At 43.6% G+C, this 13,033-nt stretch overlaps 1 pseudogene; it reads right to left on the reverse strand.

The window, feature by feature from the left end:
• The window catches only part of LOC146184563 (phosphatidylcholine translocator ABCB4-like), a 49,154-nt pseudogene that overhangs the window by 17,863 nt on the left and 18,258 nt on the right, over window positions 1-13,033 (reverse strand).

The following is a 13,033-nucleotide window of genomic DNA, read 5'->3' on the forward strand; positions in this document are numbered from 1 at the left end:
ACGACGAGTTGCACATTCACAAATAGTGTGTCTGCATTCTTGGAGATGCTATGCAAAATAGGATAAGAATATTTCTAATGATACGCTGTTTGCGAGCTAGATTACCAGCCAATAGTGGCATAAAAAAGAGGACAGAAGGAGCCTTGGCTAATAATACAAACCCCCGGATTAGGTTAATATTAGAGTCTACTGCCAAGTAGAGGTTTGTCTTCAACACGATTGAAAAGGCAATGTAATATGTTCCACTAGAAAGGACGCGTATCTGCGGCTACCATATCCACCTTCCCACTGCCACGAAATGTAGACGGCATGATCTGTAATGAGATCGGTACCTCGCACCATCCGTTGGCAGACCCTTGCCAATGGTGACAGCGTAGCTCCTACAGGAACATGACTGATGCAAAAGCATCTTACAGAGGAGGCAATGACTTAACGATGGTGCAAATCATGACTGTATCACTGATCTCCAGACAAGCCAACAAAAAAGCCACTTATTTTCTTTTTCTTCATGTTGAAAGTAGAGTGCGAAGAGTGGCAACAGACTCACACAGACACCAGGTACACAAGCAAAAAACATAAAAACAAAAAACAGAGGTGCAAGTGAAAAATTCCTGGCTTGATTTTGTGAAGCAGCATCCTTACCTCATGACCAAGACACTTGAGATAAAGTGATGTCCTTATCATGGACAAATGGGACGTGAACTGCTTTAGCTGCAGTCCCACTCTGAGTATGAGTCACAAGACTCTTGAGGGTTCAATGAACATAACTCACACACAAAAACACACAAAGATATCAAGAAAAAGATTCATGATGACTTTTACAATAAAATTAACTTTTGCATACCCAAAATGGCTTCGTATCTAAAAAGTGACTGCCAGAGTGCCATTAAGAGGAAGCACCACTGGAAAGGCATGCACCCCTGCAACATTTTGGAAATTTAGTGAAGCGGAGTTCAATAAATGCGAACACTGAGACTATTGCAGCCTTGTCATGATGACATGTGACAGCTAAACCCAATCAAAAACTACATACATACACGATTGACTGCTAATTCACCAATACACAATAAATTAAACATGAACACACATTTAAAATATAAAAAATAAACACACAGCGGGGCGCTAAACATCATAATCTATTTGCAAAGATGATAGACCCTCTGATAAGAGCATCCAGCTATTATTGCATGGCTCAATTTTCGTGCACATGAAAAAACAAGCAGTGGTGGGACTGCTTGTAGCAGCTTTTGTAGCAAAAATTTCAAGTCTTGTAGCAGAAAAAATGCCATTTTGTAGCAAATATTTGAGCTTTTGTAGCAGAAAAAAAAAAGGTTTCGTAGCAAAATTTCAAATCTCGATATGCTTAAATAAAGGTGGCTTGTTTTATTTCTGAAACCCAATTGCTCAGATGTTTATAATGACCATAGCCATGCAAAAACAAGCTTCAAGCTCAAATGCAGTGTAATGTGCTGTTCTTTCTTTAAAAAGCCCTAAATTAAGTCAACATGAGGTTTTGCTAAAAATAAAGCCTTTGTTATTCAGAGCGAAGGCATAACGAGATATGAAACAACACTGTAAACACTGTAGCCTTGGAAACAAGGTAGCTAGCTGTCTTAATACAAAAACTCTCTGTAGGAATTTAGAACTGCCACTTCTTAAAGCTGCAACTTTAAGGCACTATTTCTTCTCTCGTCTTGATGACTTTGGCTTGGACAGCGCTGCTGCGAGCCTTCCCTCTCCATTCTTCAGGAGAGTTTGTCCACTCTCAATGTCTGCAAAATTTTTAGTCTTGACGCCATTTGAGAAAAGCAGCTCAGCATTGGTGATCAAATTCTTGGCCAGCCTGATCTCTTCTTGTACCTTTTCCTCATTCTGACGTCTTTTCTACGTGTCCTTGTCCTGTACATCAGGCTAACGTCGAGGCGCCTTTTTCCTTCAAGACCCGTGCTGATTGGAGGGAAAGGGGGAAATATATTTTTGCAGGTCCTGGGTGGGGATTTCTTTTTCGTTCCTTGAGAGAGTCGCGCTGCTGGCGCTGCTCGGTCAAAAGGTTCGCCCGCTTTCAAAAGCGCGTACAGGTGCATACGCGCCTCTACAGCGCAAACATTCCCACAGCGGTGGCGTCTTTAAATTGCTCGTTACGATTCAGGCATCATCGTGACGGTTGCGACAGTTGATTACGTTGCGATGTCATACCTCTTATTCCGTGCGTTCGCAATCTTTACTTTTGTTCTTTTTTTTCCGGTGGTTTGGTGGAGTGGCTAGTTAATCAAAGCGATGCAGGGACTCGGAGTCATGAGTCTGCGTCTTCGCAGCGCACTGCGGGGATTGTGAGTATGCTTTCCTCATTGCAATGAAAACGTCCAAGGGTACCTACTGACCGTATGTGGGGCTGCAAATATATTGAGTACCTGTGCTGAGTTATTTGCACACGCGCACACCCACACACATGCAGTTTTGTAGTGATAGAAAAGAAATAACTGTCAAGACTGATGTAATCTTCTAAAGGGCGCATAAATGTTGACGTTTCGATTAAGCTGTGAAATTATACAAGATGTTTCACATAAGGGGTTGAACTTAAGGTACAAAAGCAGCCAACAAAGTCCACTGTGTGCGCACTGAAGCATTCAAATCCTTAGCGCTCCCTCCACTGCTACTCAGGCCATTACAGCCCATAACTCACTGGTTCGAAAAAAAAAGCAAGCAAGCATGCATACTGCCCCGCTGTGCTTTACCGAGCGCAGTTCCAAACCGTCGCTCGTTTTAAACCGCTTGCTCGCACATCCTTTACACATGTGTGTGTGTGTTAAGCGAGCGCCCAGGGCAGCTCGAAGCCATCATGCGTTTGAACGTGCTTCGACCCTTCAACGGCCAGCCTGCCAGCCTCTCCCTTCACCCTTCCTGCGCACTGGACTTGAGATATATCTTGCAGCTCACTCCCTCCCAGTAGATCGAAAAAAAGAGAGCACCAGCAGGAGACGCAGAAGTGACGTAGACAAAAGTAAATTTTGTGTGACGTGATTGTCCGCTCAGGACCTGCAAAAGTATTCTTCCACCTTGCAAAGTTATTCAACGACTTTTGGTGCAGGCGTGGCACTGAAGTAATCAAAAAATTGATTTTGTAGCAGCATGTAGTAGGATTTCTGATTTGGTGCAGTTTGGCACAGCAGTTCCACCCCTGCAAGAGGTATGCCAGTTTTCACAGGGTCATACCATGGCTATGCTGGTTTTTGTCCACTGTAAATGTTTCAATAACACCTTTTAAATGAAGACGCAGACGCAAAAAATTGATATTAAGTTTTTGCACTTGTTAGTACAACCATTTTTGCCAGGCCGCTGGGAAGCCTTGCATTGTGGCCTTACTCAGGAGCAGTAAAAGAAATGAAGAAAAGTGGCAGCCCTCCTGAAAGCCCAAGAAAATAAATACCAGCTGTGATGTGACATAGGTAGACCTGCAAGATGAGAAGGGAAGAGAAAGGTAAGAGAAGAGGACAGGCAAGAAAGTTAGGCATAGGTGTTTTTGTGAGCTACCCTGCACAGGGGAAAGTGGGAAATGTGGATGAAAAGAGGGAAAGAAGACAGACAAGAAGAGAAAAAATTTTAAGTGCATGCATATACTCATGCATTAATTTATAACTGGCCCACTGAGGCCAACTGGCTTAGTTTACTACGGTCACAATCCATGTGCCATGGACCAGTCGACACATAGTCCAAGTATCCCAGTTCTAAGGAAGGTCCAGTGTCCATTTGGCTTCATGAAGTCCCCAGGAAAAAGCATGAAGCCTCAAAGTCAGGTTAGAACCACAGAATATATGCAATGGTTTCCAGGCATTTGCAACTCTTGCATGCCAGGCTAAATCAACTGCAGTATTCTGCTATTCTCTGGCATCACCTGTCAAAATGGGATTTCAAACGTATGTTGTTCTGTGTGGGTCAACAGCAGCTGTTCAAGCAAGCACGTCTCCAGATAAAACTGTGCTGATCCATTACATGCATGAAAATATATCTTTCAAGAGCATTTTTTTTAAGCCAAATTCAGTAGCCTAAGCAGGCTTGTTTCTAAGGTGAAACCTTCTTGGTGGTAAATGTCAGCCTTGTTCCCCAGGCTGTTTAAGGTTCATTTGCATAAGAGAAGTTTGGTATTGATCTGGCCCTTTTACAACCTTCTCACAGAACACTTGCCCAAGTGGTGGCAGCAGGTCTTAGAGTGGCAAGCCAAATTATTCGGACATCATGACTTTGAACAACAACAAAGCCAGCAAGCACATTTCTAAGTTCTCTTGAATCATGCGTCTTTCAAAGTGCTTTGCCTGCCACTTAATGTGATCAAAACTTTCTCCAGCTTCCACCAGGGAAATATCTTATGCTTTATTTGGTCCATGAACAAGCTTTCAAGTATAGAGGTTGGATATGGCAGTCTCACAAGTGACTGCATTTATTTATCCCCTTCACAAAAAGTGCCCTAAAGTTCGGTCTCATTGATTAACACCCTCTACCTTGATCCATATGACCCAAAGGGAAGAGAGCGAGTTAAAAAATAAAAGTTAAATCGTCAAGTGCAAAGAAAGTTGACAACACAGTGTACACAAGGGAAAGGTGAGCCACAATGCCAAACTAGGACAAATAAACACAAATAGTAATTGCATGAAATAGGCCAGTCAAATATAGTACCTTCTTCACTCTCAAAGTTCAGAGGACAGAATTCCACTACAGCTAAAGCTCTCTACTTTGTGTTGTCACTTGGCTGCCTTAATTGCGAGATATTTTCTTGGCTTGTTAAGGCGTTGGGAATATCTAGTTATGGTCAAGTGAGAAAAGAAAAGGAAGGTTGAAACAAAGTCCTTAGTTTCATTGCTCAATATTAGCCAGAGGCATAAAAACTCACCCTGCCAATGACGGCACACCCAGCTGCCACCTGTGCCACAGTGATGCTGTTCAGCTGAGGAAGAGCACTGCCCAGTGAGAATGAGCCCACCACGACTGCAAAGAAGACAACAAATGACAGACAGGGCGATTAGGGACAAGTCAACATCCCTCACGGGAAGCAGTAGCAAAATTAAGCCAATGAATGCCCTGCTGGGGTCCAACCTCAAAGCTGCCACAGGAACAGAACTGTACCTGAAGGGAAGCATAAAGGGATTAGGAATGCAAAGCACTTTCAAGTACATTTTGGCTGCAAAAATATAAGTTCAAATATTGCCCAAAGAGCCCGTGTAGCAGAGCACAGTTGAACCTGGATATACCAAACCAGAAGTTTTAGAATTTTGGTTATACTGAACTCCCAGATTATCCCCTTGAAAATCCTATGTAAAAATATGGAAAGGGTACTTCGTATATCGAACTAACTTCACGAACTCTAATTTCAGGGGGGGGGGGGAAGGGGGTACTGCCAGCACCCCCCCCCCCCTTCCTGCAGGAGTCAAAACACTTCATGATGTTATCGCCACCAGCATCTTGGTACGCTGGCATGGGAATGAGCTGTGGGCTGCGATGATCATGGCACGAAACGGAGGGACCCACAAACATACTGATGATTTTTTTTCTTCAAATTCTCATCAGCAAAAATAATTGGTGGGCCTATTATGCAAGGAAATAAAGTGTGATTTGTCATGATTGTAAGAGGTGTCAAGCCGGTTTTTGTATATCAAATTATCGATATCCAAACTATTGTGCACTCCCCTTGGAGTCCGATATATCAAGGTTCGACGGTATGAAGAATGAAATAAGATGAACATCTGACTAAACTACAATTGTGGCGTGACTGAATATCTGTTTCTAAGTTTTTAATGCTTTCTTTCAACATCTCAACAAATAATGTACGTTTTAAAATGAAAGACTATAATGGCATAAAGCAAAGCAAGAGTTATCAAAGTGGATTCTGCAGAACCCTTGGATTTCTTGGAGAGCTTTCTGCATCCTCCAAGCAGCTAAATCCATGCACACCTAAACCATCAAAGTTTTCTTCAAACCCCTTAATTGTAACCACATCATTACTAATCATGCCATATGCATATTGTAAGTGCTCACATCAGACTGCTTCACTGTACATCCAGCCCTTATGAATTGAACCCGCTCATTTTTTAAGAAGGCATGTGCATGCGAGCCCCTTTTTGCGTGCATGTCAGGCAGGAAGAGATGGAAACTGAGGAATGCATGGTTCCTCAACACCTTTTTAAAGCCACTGGGATAAAGCTAAGGATAGAAATGACTGAGAATCCCGGATGTAAACAGTATATATGTAAACATTCTGCTTCTGTATCGAGACATCAGGAACTGCATGTATGTTCTTCAAATATTTTAACAATTCAGGAATGTTACTGTTAGGAAGGTACCTCTCCAAAAGGCACCATATTTCCTTGCAAGGTGAATGTATCAGCTATTTCATTTGTTAAACATAAGCTAATATACTACACTAGCCTGAAAAATTGTGTTCCCACTCCTGTAATAATACCAACTAGAATCGACAGTATTCTAAGATAAAATAAACAGATAAATAATGCAGTTAGTTAGTTATATGGAGTTTTATGGCGCATAAGCAACTGTGGCTATCATGCGCCAACCGCAAGGTTAGACGATCAAGTGGCTACAGTAATGATGCTCAGATTTGGTTTAAAACATTGGCTTCCTTTAAAAATCCGTAAACAAGTGAAAAATCAACAAGTGCTTCTTGGCCTAAAAGCAATGCGGGATGAAATGGGATGTGTTCTTTGTAAAATACAGTAAAATATTTTTTCCTGTGCTCCTCGAGTTGTGAGCATGAGATTAAAATATGATTTACTGTTAGCTCATGTCCACACATTTCACATACAGGTAGTAGGAAGTTATGTGTTATGTGTGTATGGCCTATGCGCAGACGACATAAAATTACCTCAATGAAACGTTTCTGATGTTCACATGATTGCCATTCTCCTAATATGGGCTTTATGGAGTGAAGCTTGTTCTCTGCTTCGCTTTCCCAATCAGCCTGCCATTTAGCTCGTAATTTCGTACGTACTAAGTTCATTCCGTCTCTGTGTGGCATGTTGATTTGCTTTATTTGTAAATTTTTCGCACTTGCTGTGCATATATCTGCTCGTTCATTACCCTTTATCCCAACATGACTGGGTACCCAGCAGAATTTGATAGTATGTTTTCTTCTTGTGATATTTACTATGTTGTGTATAATGTTTCCTATCAGTGGTTGAACAGCATTTTTGGAGTTTATTGCACTGATGACGCTTAATGAATCTGTGTAGATGATGCTGTTTTTGATGTTCTTATCCAATATTTTCTCCACAGCAACACAGACAGCGTAGCATTCGGCTGTAAAAACTGATGCACACTGGGGTAGTCGTGTTATTTTCTCTGTGTTATTTTGTACTATTGCACTGCCAACATAGTCTTTAGTTTTTGAGCCGTCTGTAAAAAATGCAATGCAATTTTTATATTTTTCTTTTAATGCAAGGTATTCTTGTGATATATGCTCATGTGGTGTGCGTGTTTTCGACCTGACACTAACGCAGTTTCAAAAAACTGCTGGGAGGGTGTACCATGGTGGGAGTGGTTTATTTCTTGGGGCAATACTTGGCAATTCACTAATGTCTAAATCTTGGCACATTTGTTCGAAGCGCATGAGAAGCGGCTTAATCAACCGGGGCTTGTTGTTGAAGACTGTCCTAGAGGGACATTCCGTGACTACTGAATGACATAGATGTTTTGGTTGAGAACGAAGTTTCAGGATGTATGCACATGTTAGGGCGCATCGTCTGTCGTTTAATGCAGGTTCATCTGTTTCTACATAGAGGCTGGTTATTGGGGATGTTCTGTACGCGCCAACTGCTAACCGTAATCCAAGATTGTGTATCGGGTCTAGTCGGTTTAAATAGGATGTCCTAGCTGAACCATATACTATACAACCGTAATCTAACTTAGAGCGCACCACGGAGCGGTAGATTTGCAGAAGGCATGCTCGGTCGGACCCCCACCGTTTTCGCGACAGCACCTTTAGGACGTTAAGTGATTGGGCTGCTTTCTTTTTCAGATTGTTTATATGGGGAAGAAATGAAAGTTTCTTGTCGAATGTGATACCCAAAAATTTATGTTCATGTTTCACTGGTAGTATGGTTTGGTTGAGGTATAACGTGGGATAATTCTGTAAGCCTCGTCTCAATGAAAACACAACGGCCACTGTCTTTTGAGGAGAGAACTTAAATCCATTGCTGTCTGCCCAGGTAGCTAGTTTATTTAGTGTCAGTTGTAGTTGTCTCTCACAGGTGGATATGTTGGAGGAAGTGCATGCTACTTGCAGGTCATCTACGTAGACGGAGTACATTATGGACTTTGGGATTATTGCAGATAACGAGTTCATTTTCACTATAAAGAGAGTTGTGCTTAGAATACACCCCTGCGGCACGCCGTTTTCTTGTGCAAAAGTCGTGGAGAATACTGTGCCTAAACGGACTTGAAATGTACGGTTCGTCAGGAAGTCATTCAGGCAGCTCAGCATCCTGCCCCGGATACCTAGGTCTGCTAGGTCGCGGAGGATACCGAACCTCCACGTGGTGTCGTAGGCCTTCTCCAGGTCGAAGAAGACCCCGACACAGTGCTGCCTGTGGCTGAACGCCTCCCGGATTGTGTTCTCGAGGCGGACAAGGTGATCGGTTGTTGATGATGCCTTTTTGAAGCCGCATTGATGTATATCGAGAAGATGCCGGGATTCAAGAAAAAAGGTTAGTCTGATGTTTACGATGCTTTCAAAAGATTTCGCAATGCAGCTGGTTAGGGCTATTGGTCTGTAACTGCTAGGACATGTGGGGGGTTTGCCTGATTTCAAAAAAGGTACTATTATGGCTTTTTTCCAAGCTTCTGGTATCTTGCCAGTCGTCCATATTTTATTAAAAAAATTCAGCAATGCTTCTACAGCGGCTTGTGAGAGATGGGCGAGCATTTGGTAGTGTACATTGTCAAGTCCCGGTGCTGTTTTTTTGCCAGAAGATAAGGCTCTGTTTAATTCATGTATTGTTATAAGTGCATTGTAGTCGTCATTTACACCTGTCTGAAGGGGAAGCTTTTGCTTTTCTGCTGTTGTTTTATGCTTTTGAAATGTGCGAGTGTAGTTAGATGAGCTTGACACATTGGCAAAGTGTTCGGCTAAAATGTTCGCTTGTTCTTCTAATGTTGTTTGTGTTCTGGGTGGTGTCAGCATAGGATATGTATAAGGGGTGAAATCTCCTGTAAATTTTCGGACCTGTTCCCATATTTTTTTGGAGGGCAACGAGCTGTTTATCGAGGACACATATTTTTGCCACGAAGTTTTCTCCGCGTTTCTCTGGACATACCGCGCTCTGGCTTTGGCTTCCTTGTAGTTAATCAGGTTCTCATGTGTCGGATATCTGCGGAGGATGCCCCATGCTTTGTTTTGTTCTTTTTTGGCTAATTTGCATGCCTCCGTCCACCATACTTTGTGTTTTTTTCTTGCGTGTTGTGACGTTTGTGGAATGGATAATAGTGCTGCTGAAATTATGCACGCGATAAACATTTCATTTATTTCTTCTACGCTCAAATCTTCAGAATATACTTTTTCTAGCGCAGCGTTCGTTCTAAAAACCGACTAATCAGCGAGGTGGAGTTTCCAGCGCCGTGGCCTCGATTGGATGATGGGTGTGGATGATGATAACTTTAAAACTGTCGGTAAGTGATCGCTTCCCAGAGGGTCATTTAAAACATCCCAATTAAAATCATTAAAAAGTGATGGAGATGTGAAGGCTAAATCAATGCAGCTCATTTTTCCAGAGCTGGGGCAACAATACGTCGGCTTCCCGGTGTTTAAAAGGCATATATTATTTGAAAGTATAAAGTCTTCTAAGATCTGTCCTCTGGTATCAGTATGGTCACTTCCCCAGAAGTGGGAGTGCCCATTTAAATCCCCAACAATCAAGAATGGTTCTGTCAACTGCTCAGTCAAGTCTTCTAATTCATGTAGTGTAATTGAGAGTTGTGGTGGTATGTAGAGGGAACATATTATTATCGTTTTGTGGCTTATGATGGTTACGGCCACTGCTTCAAGGTTTGTTTTGAGTGGTATTTGTCTGGCAGGGACATCAGGTTGTATTATTATGGCGACACCTCCTGACAGCCTACCAGCATGCGTTCGATCTTTTCGGAAAGTTTTGAACTTTTTAAAGATATTTGTGTGCTGAGGCCCAAGGTTTGTTTCTTGAAGACACACAGCTGTGGGTGTCATGGTTGTGAGGATATCTGTAATGTCTGCGTAATTTCTCAATAAACCTCTACAATTCCACTGTACTATGTAAGCCATTATGATATGTTGGGGATTAAGAAAAGTTACTTTACTTCAGGAGGGGTTATACGTGGTTTTCCCTTTTTTTCAAGTGAGTGCCTCCTCCCCTGCAGCCCAGAAGTGCTGGGGGAGAAGTCCATCGCCTCACCCGAGGCGCTGGAGGTCCGTGGTGAAGGCACGGACGACCGATTCTTAGGTCTCCCCCTGGTAGGGGAAACCTTGCGGGCTACCGACTCCGTGGTCGGCAAGCCCTCTTTTGAAACTGGCAGAGCAGCCTTTGCTGCTTCTGCCTGGGGCGAGCAGAATGGCCCTGCCTCAGGTTCCGAAGACACCTTGGCAGACGCCTGATTGCGGTGTAGTGCCTCGCCCTTGGACGCTACAACCGCATAGTCTGGTTTTCCAGTGAATAGAAAAAGATTAGTTTGTGCAAGTCGTTTTCTGGCCTCTGTAAATGAAATGTTCTCTTTAGTTTTGATAGTGATGATCTCTTTTTCTTTCTTCCAACTTGGGCATGATCTAGAATAGGCAGGATGGTCCCCCTCGCAGTTCACGCAGTGTGGCGATGAGGCATCATAGTTTTCAGACTGGTGTTCTTTCGAAGCACATTTTGCGCATGTTTTGCGACTGCGACAACTTTGTGATCCGTGGCCGTATCGTTGGCAGTTAAAACATCTTCGGGGGTTCGGTATATAATGTCGGACTTCAACTTTCAGGTATCCTACTTCGATCTTTTCTGGCAATACGCTTGAGCTGAATGTGAGAATGAGATGTTTAGTAGGTATCTCTTTATCATCTCTTCGGATTGTTATCCTGTGCACATTTACCACATTTTGTTCTGCAAGACCTTCTAGCATTTCTTGCTCGCTTATGTGGAGGAAGTCATTATCGGAGATTACACCACGCACGGTGTTCAAAGATCTATGGGCGGTGATGGTCACATTGACATCCCCAATGCAGTGGAGGTTTGGAAGCTTTGCATACTGTGTTTCGTCGTTTAATTCAAGCAGTAGGTCTCCGTTTGCTATTTTTGTGACTTTGTATTTCGGACCAAGGACAGCTGAGAAACATTTTGACACTAGAAATGGGGACAAAGTTCGGGCCGGCTTTCCTTCAACTTCGGAGTGCACGACGTGATATTTGGGGAAGCTTTTCTTAGGTTTTTGCAGGAATTCTGCAATTTCTTCGGTGCGCCTTTTTTTGTTTAGGCGATCAGTTTTTACAGTAGAAGAAGCCATGTAATATGTGTGTTGTTCGGCCAAGGTGCCAGCCGCCCACCATGGAGCCCAACAAGGGGGCAGGACAGGAACTTGCAACCAAGTCCAGCCCATGCCAGCTGTACACCCCAGCTATAACCAAATACGGCGGTACTCAGGGTGGTACGCCACACAAGGTTAACCCTAGCCGCCTGGAAAAAGAAAAACCAAGAAGAGAGGAGAGGACAGGACAGTTGTAGGAAAGGAGATAGGAAAGTGAAAGATGGAGGGGAGGACAGGAAAAGACGACTGCCGATTTCCCCCGGGTGGGTCAGCCCGGAGGTGCCGTCTACGTGAAGCTGGGGCCAAAGTGGTGTGTTGCCTCCGCCGAGGGGCCTTAAAGGTCCAAACACTCGGCATCGGCTCAACCACCAGGATCCCCTTTTCCCCGGACACGGCGATGCCACGCACGGCTAAGCGTGGGTGCTGGGGTCCGTGGTGTCGCACGGTACACCAAACATCTGGTTTAGCAGATGCCCCCTGCGGGGAGATAAATAATGCAGCCCAAATTTTTCTGTATGTGGTTAAAAACTAGATGCCTTCGTTATGCTTCAAGCATAGCACATGAGATCTGCACAGGATGAAATGCCAAATGTGCAAGCAATAAGAGCCATGTACTTGACAGCCAGGTGCATTCTAAGACTCTGTCAACACATCCATATGTCGCATCTGGGCTTACCAGAAGGCAAGTGCACAGGTATCATAGAGGACCACAAATGTGAGGCCAAATCCAAATGCCATGAAACATAACTGCGTTGTGCAGTAGTGTTGCCTGCTTCTAGGGCAGTCATGTTCCTGACGATAAAGGAAAAATTCAGTCCGTAACCGCATACAAGAGCAACGCATGACTGTAATTATGAGCTAGCAATAATAGCATGCACAAGGGTGCAGCTACTCAAAAGTGAAATCAACTCTTGCCAGGGTGCAAATGTCAGTGCATTGCCTTGAGGAGCATTTATACAAATTTCACCATTCCTGCATGCATGCTTTATCATGTGCACCTAACCTCAAGAAAAGCACTCAAATGCTCATGCACACATATGAAATGGGCTGTAATCATGAGTCAGAGAAGAGCTGTGAGTATATAAACAAATAAAGAAGACAATAAAAGAGTACCGCCTTCTGAGAGGCCTGGATATATCACACTGCTCTGAGAAAGCCAAGGAAAGGACACAGAGCAGTGGAGGCACAAGAGAGAAGACAGACTGAGTGTTGCAGCTCATCGTACCAAGCACAAAAGCCAGCTACTGGCTGCATCTCGCCCATAAACTCTACAGCTACAGCTCTATCCTGCGCATGTTTTTCTTGCTCCTTGGCAGCTGAGTGGGACACCATCTGAAGACTACACAACGTGCACACAAGATTTGCCATGCTCGCAGCTAAAACCTTCTTTCACCTGGTACTTCTCAAAGCAGGCTTCCTGAAAGCGTTGCAAAGGTGTGCGGCTCAGTGAAGGCTGCTAAGTTGAAATCCTGGTGATGCTTGTGCTCACTGACGTAAA

This window comes from Amblyomma maculatum, chromosome 7 (assembly GCF_055883805.1).
Source record: "Amblyomma maculatum isolate TAMU_Amacu chromosome 7, ASM5588380v1, whole genome shotgun sequence".
Classification (NCBI taxonomy): domain Eukaryota; kingdom Metazoa; phylum Arthropoda; class Arachnida; order Ixodida; family Ixodidae; genus Amblyomma; species Amblyomma maculatum.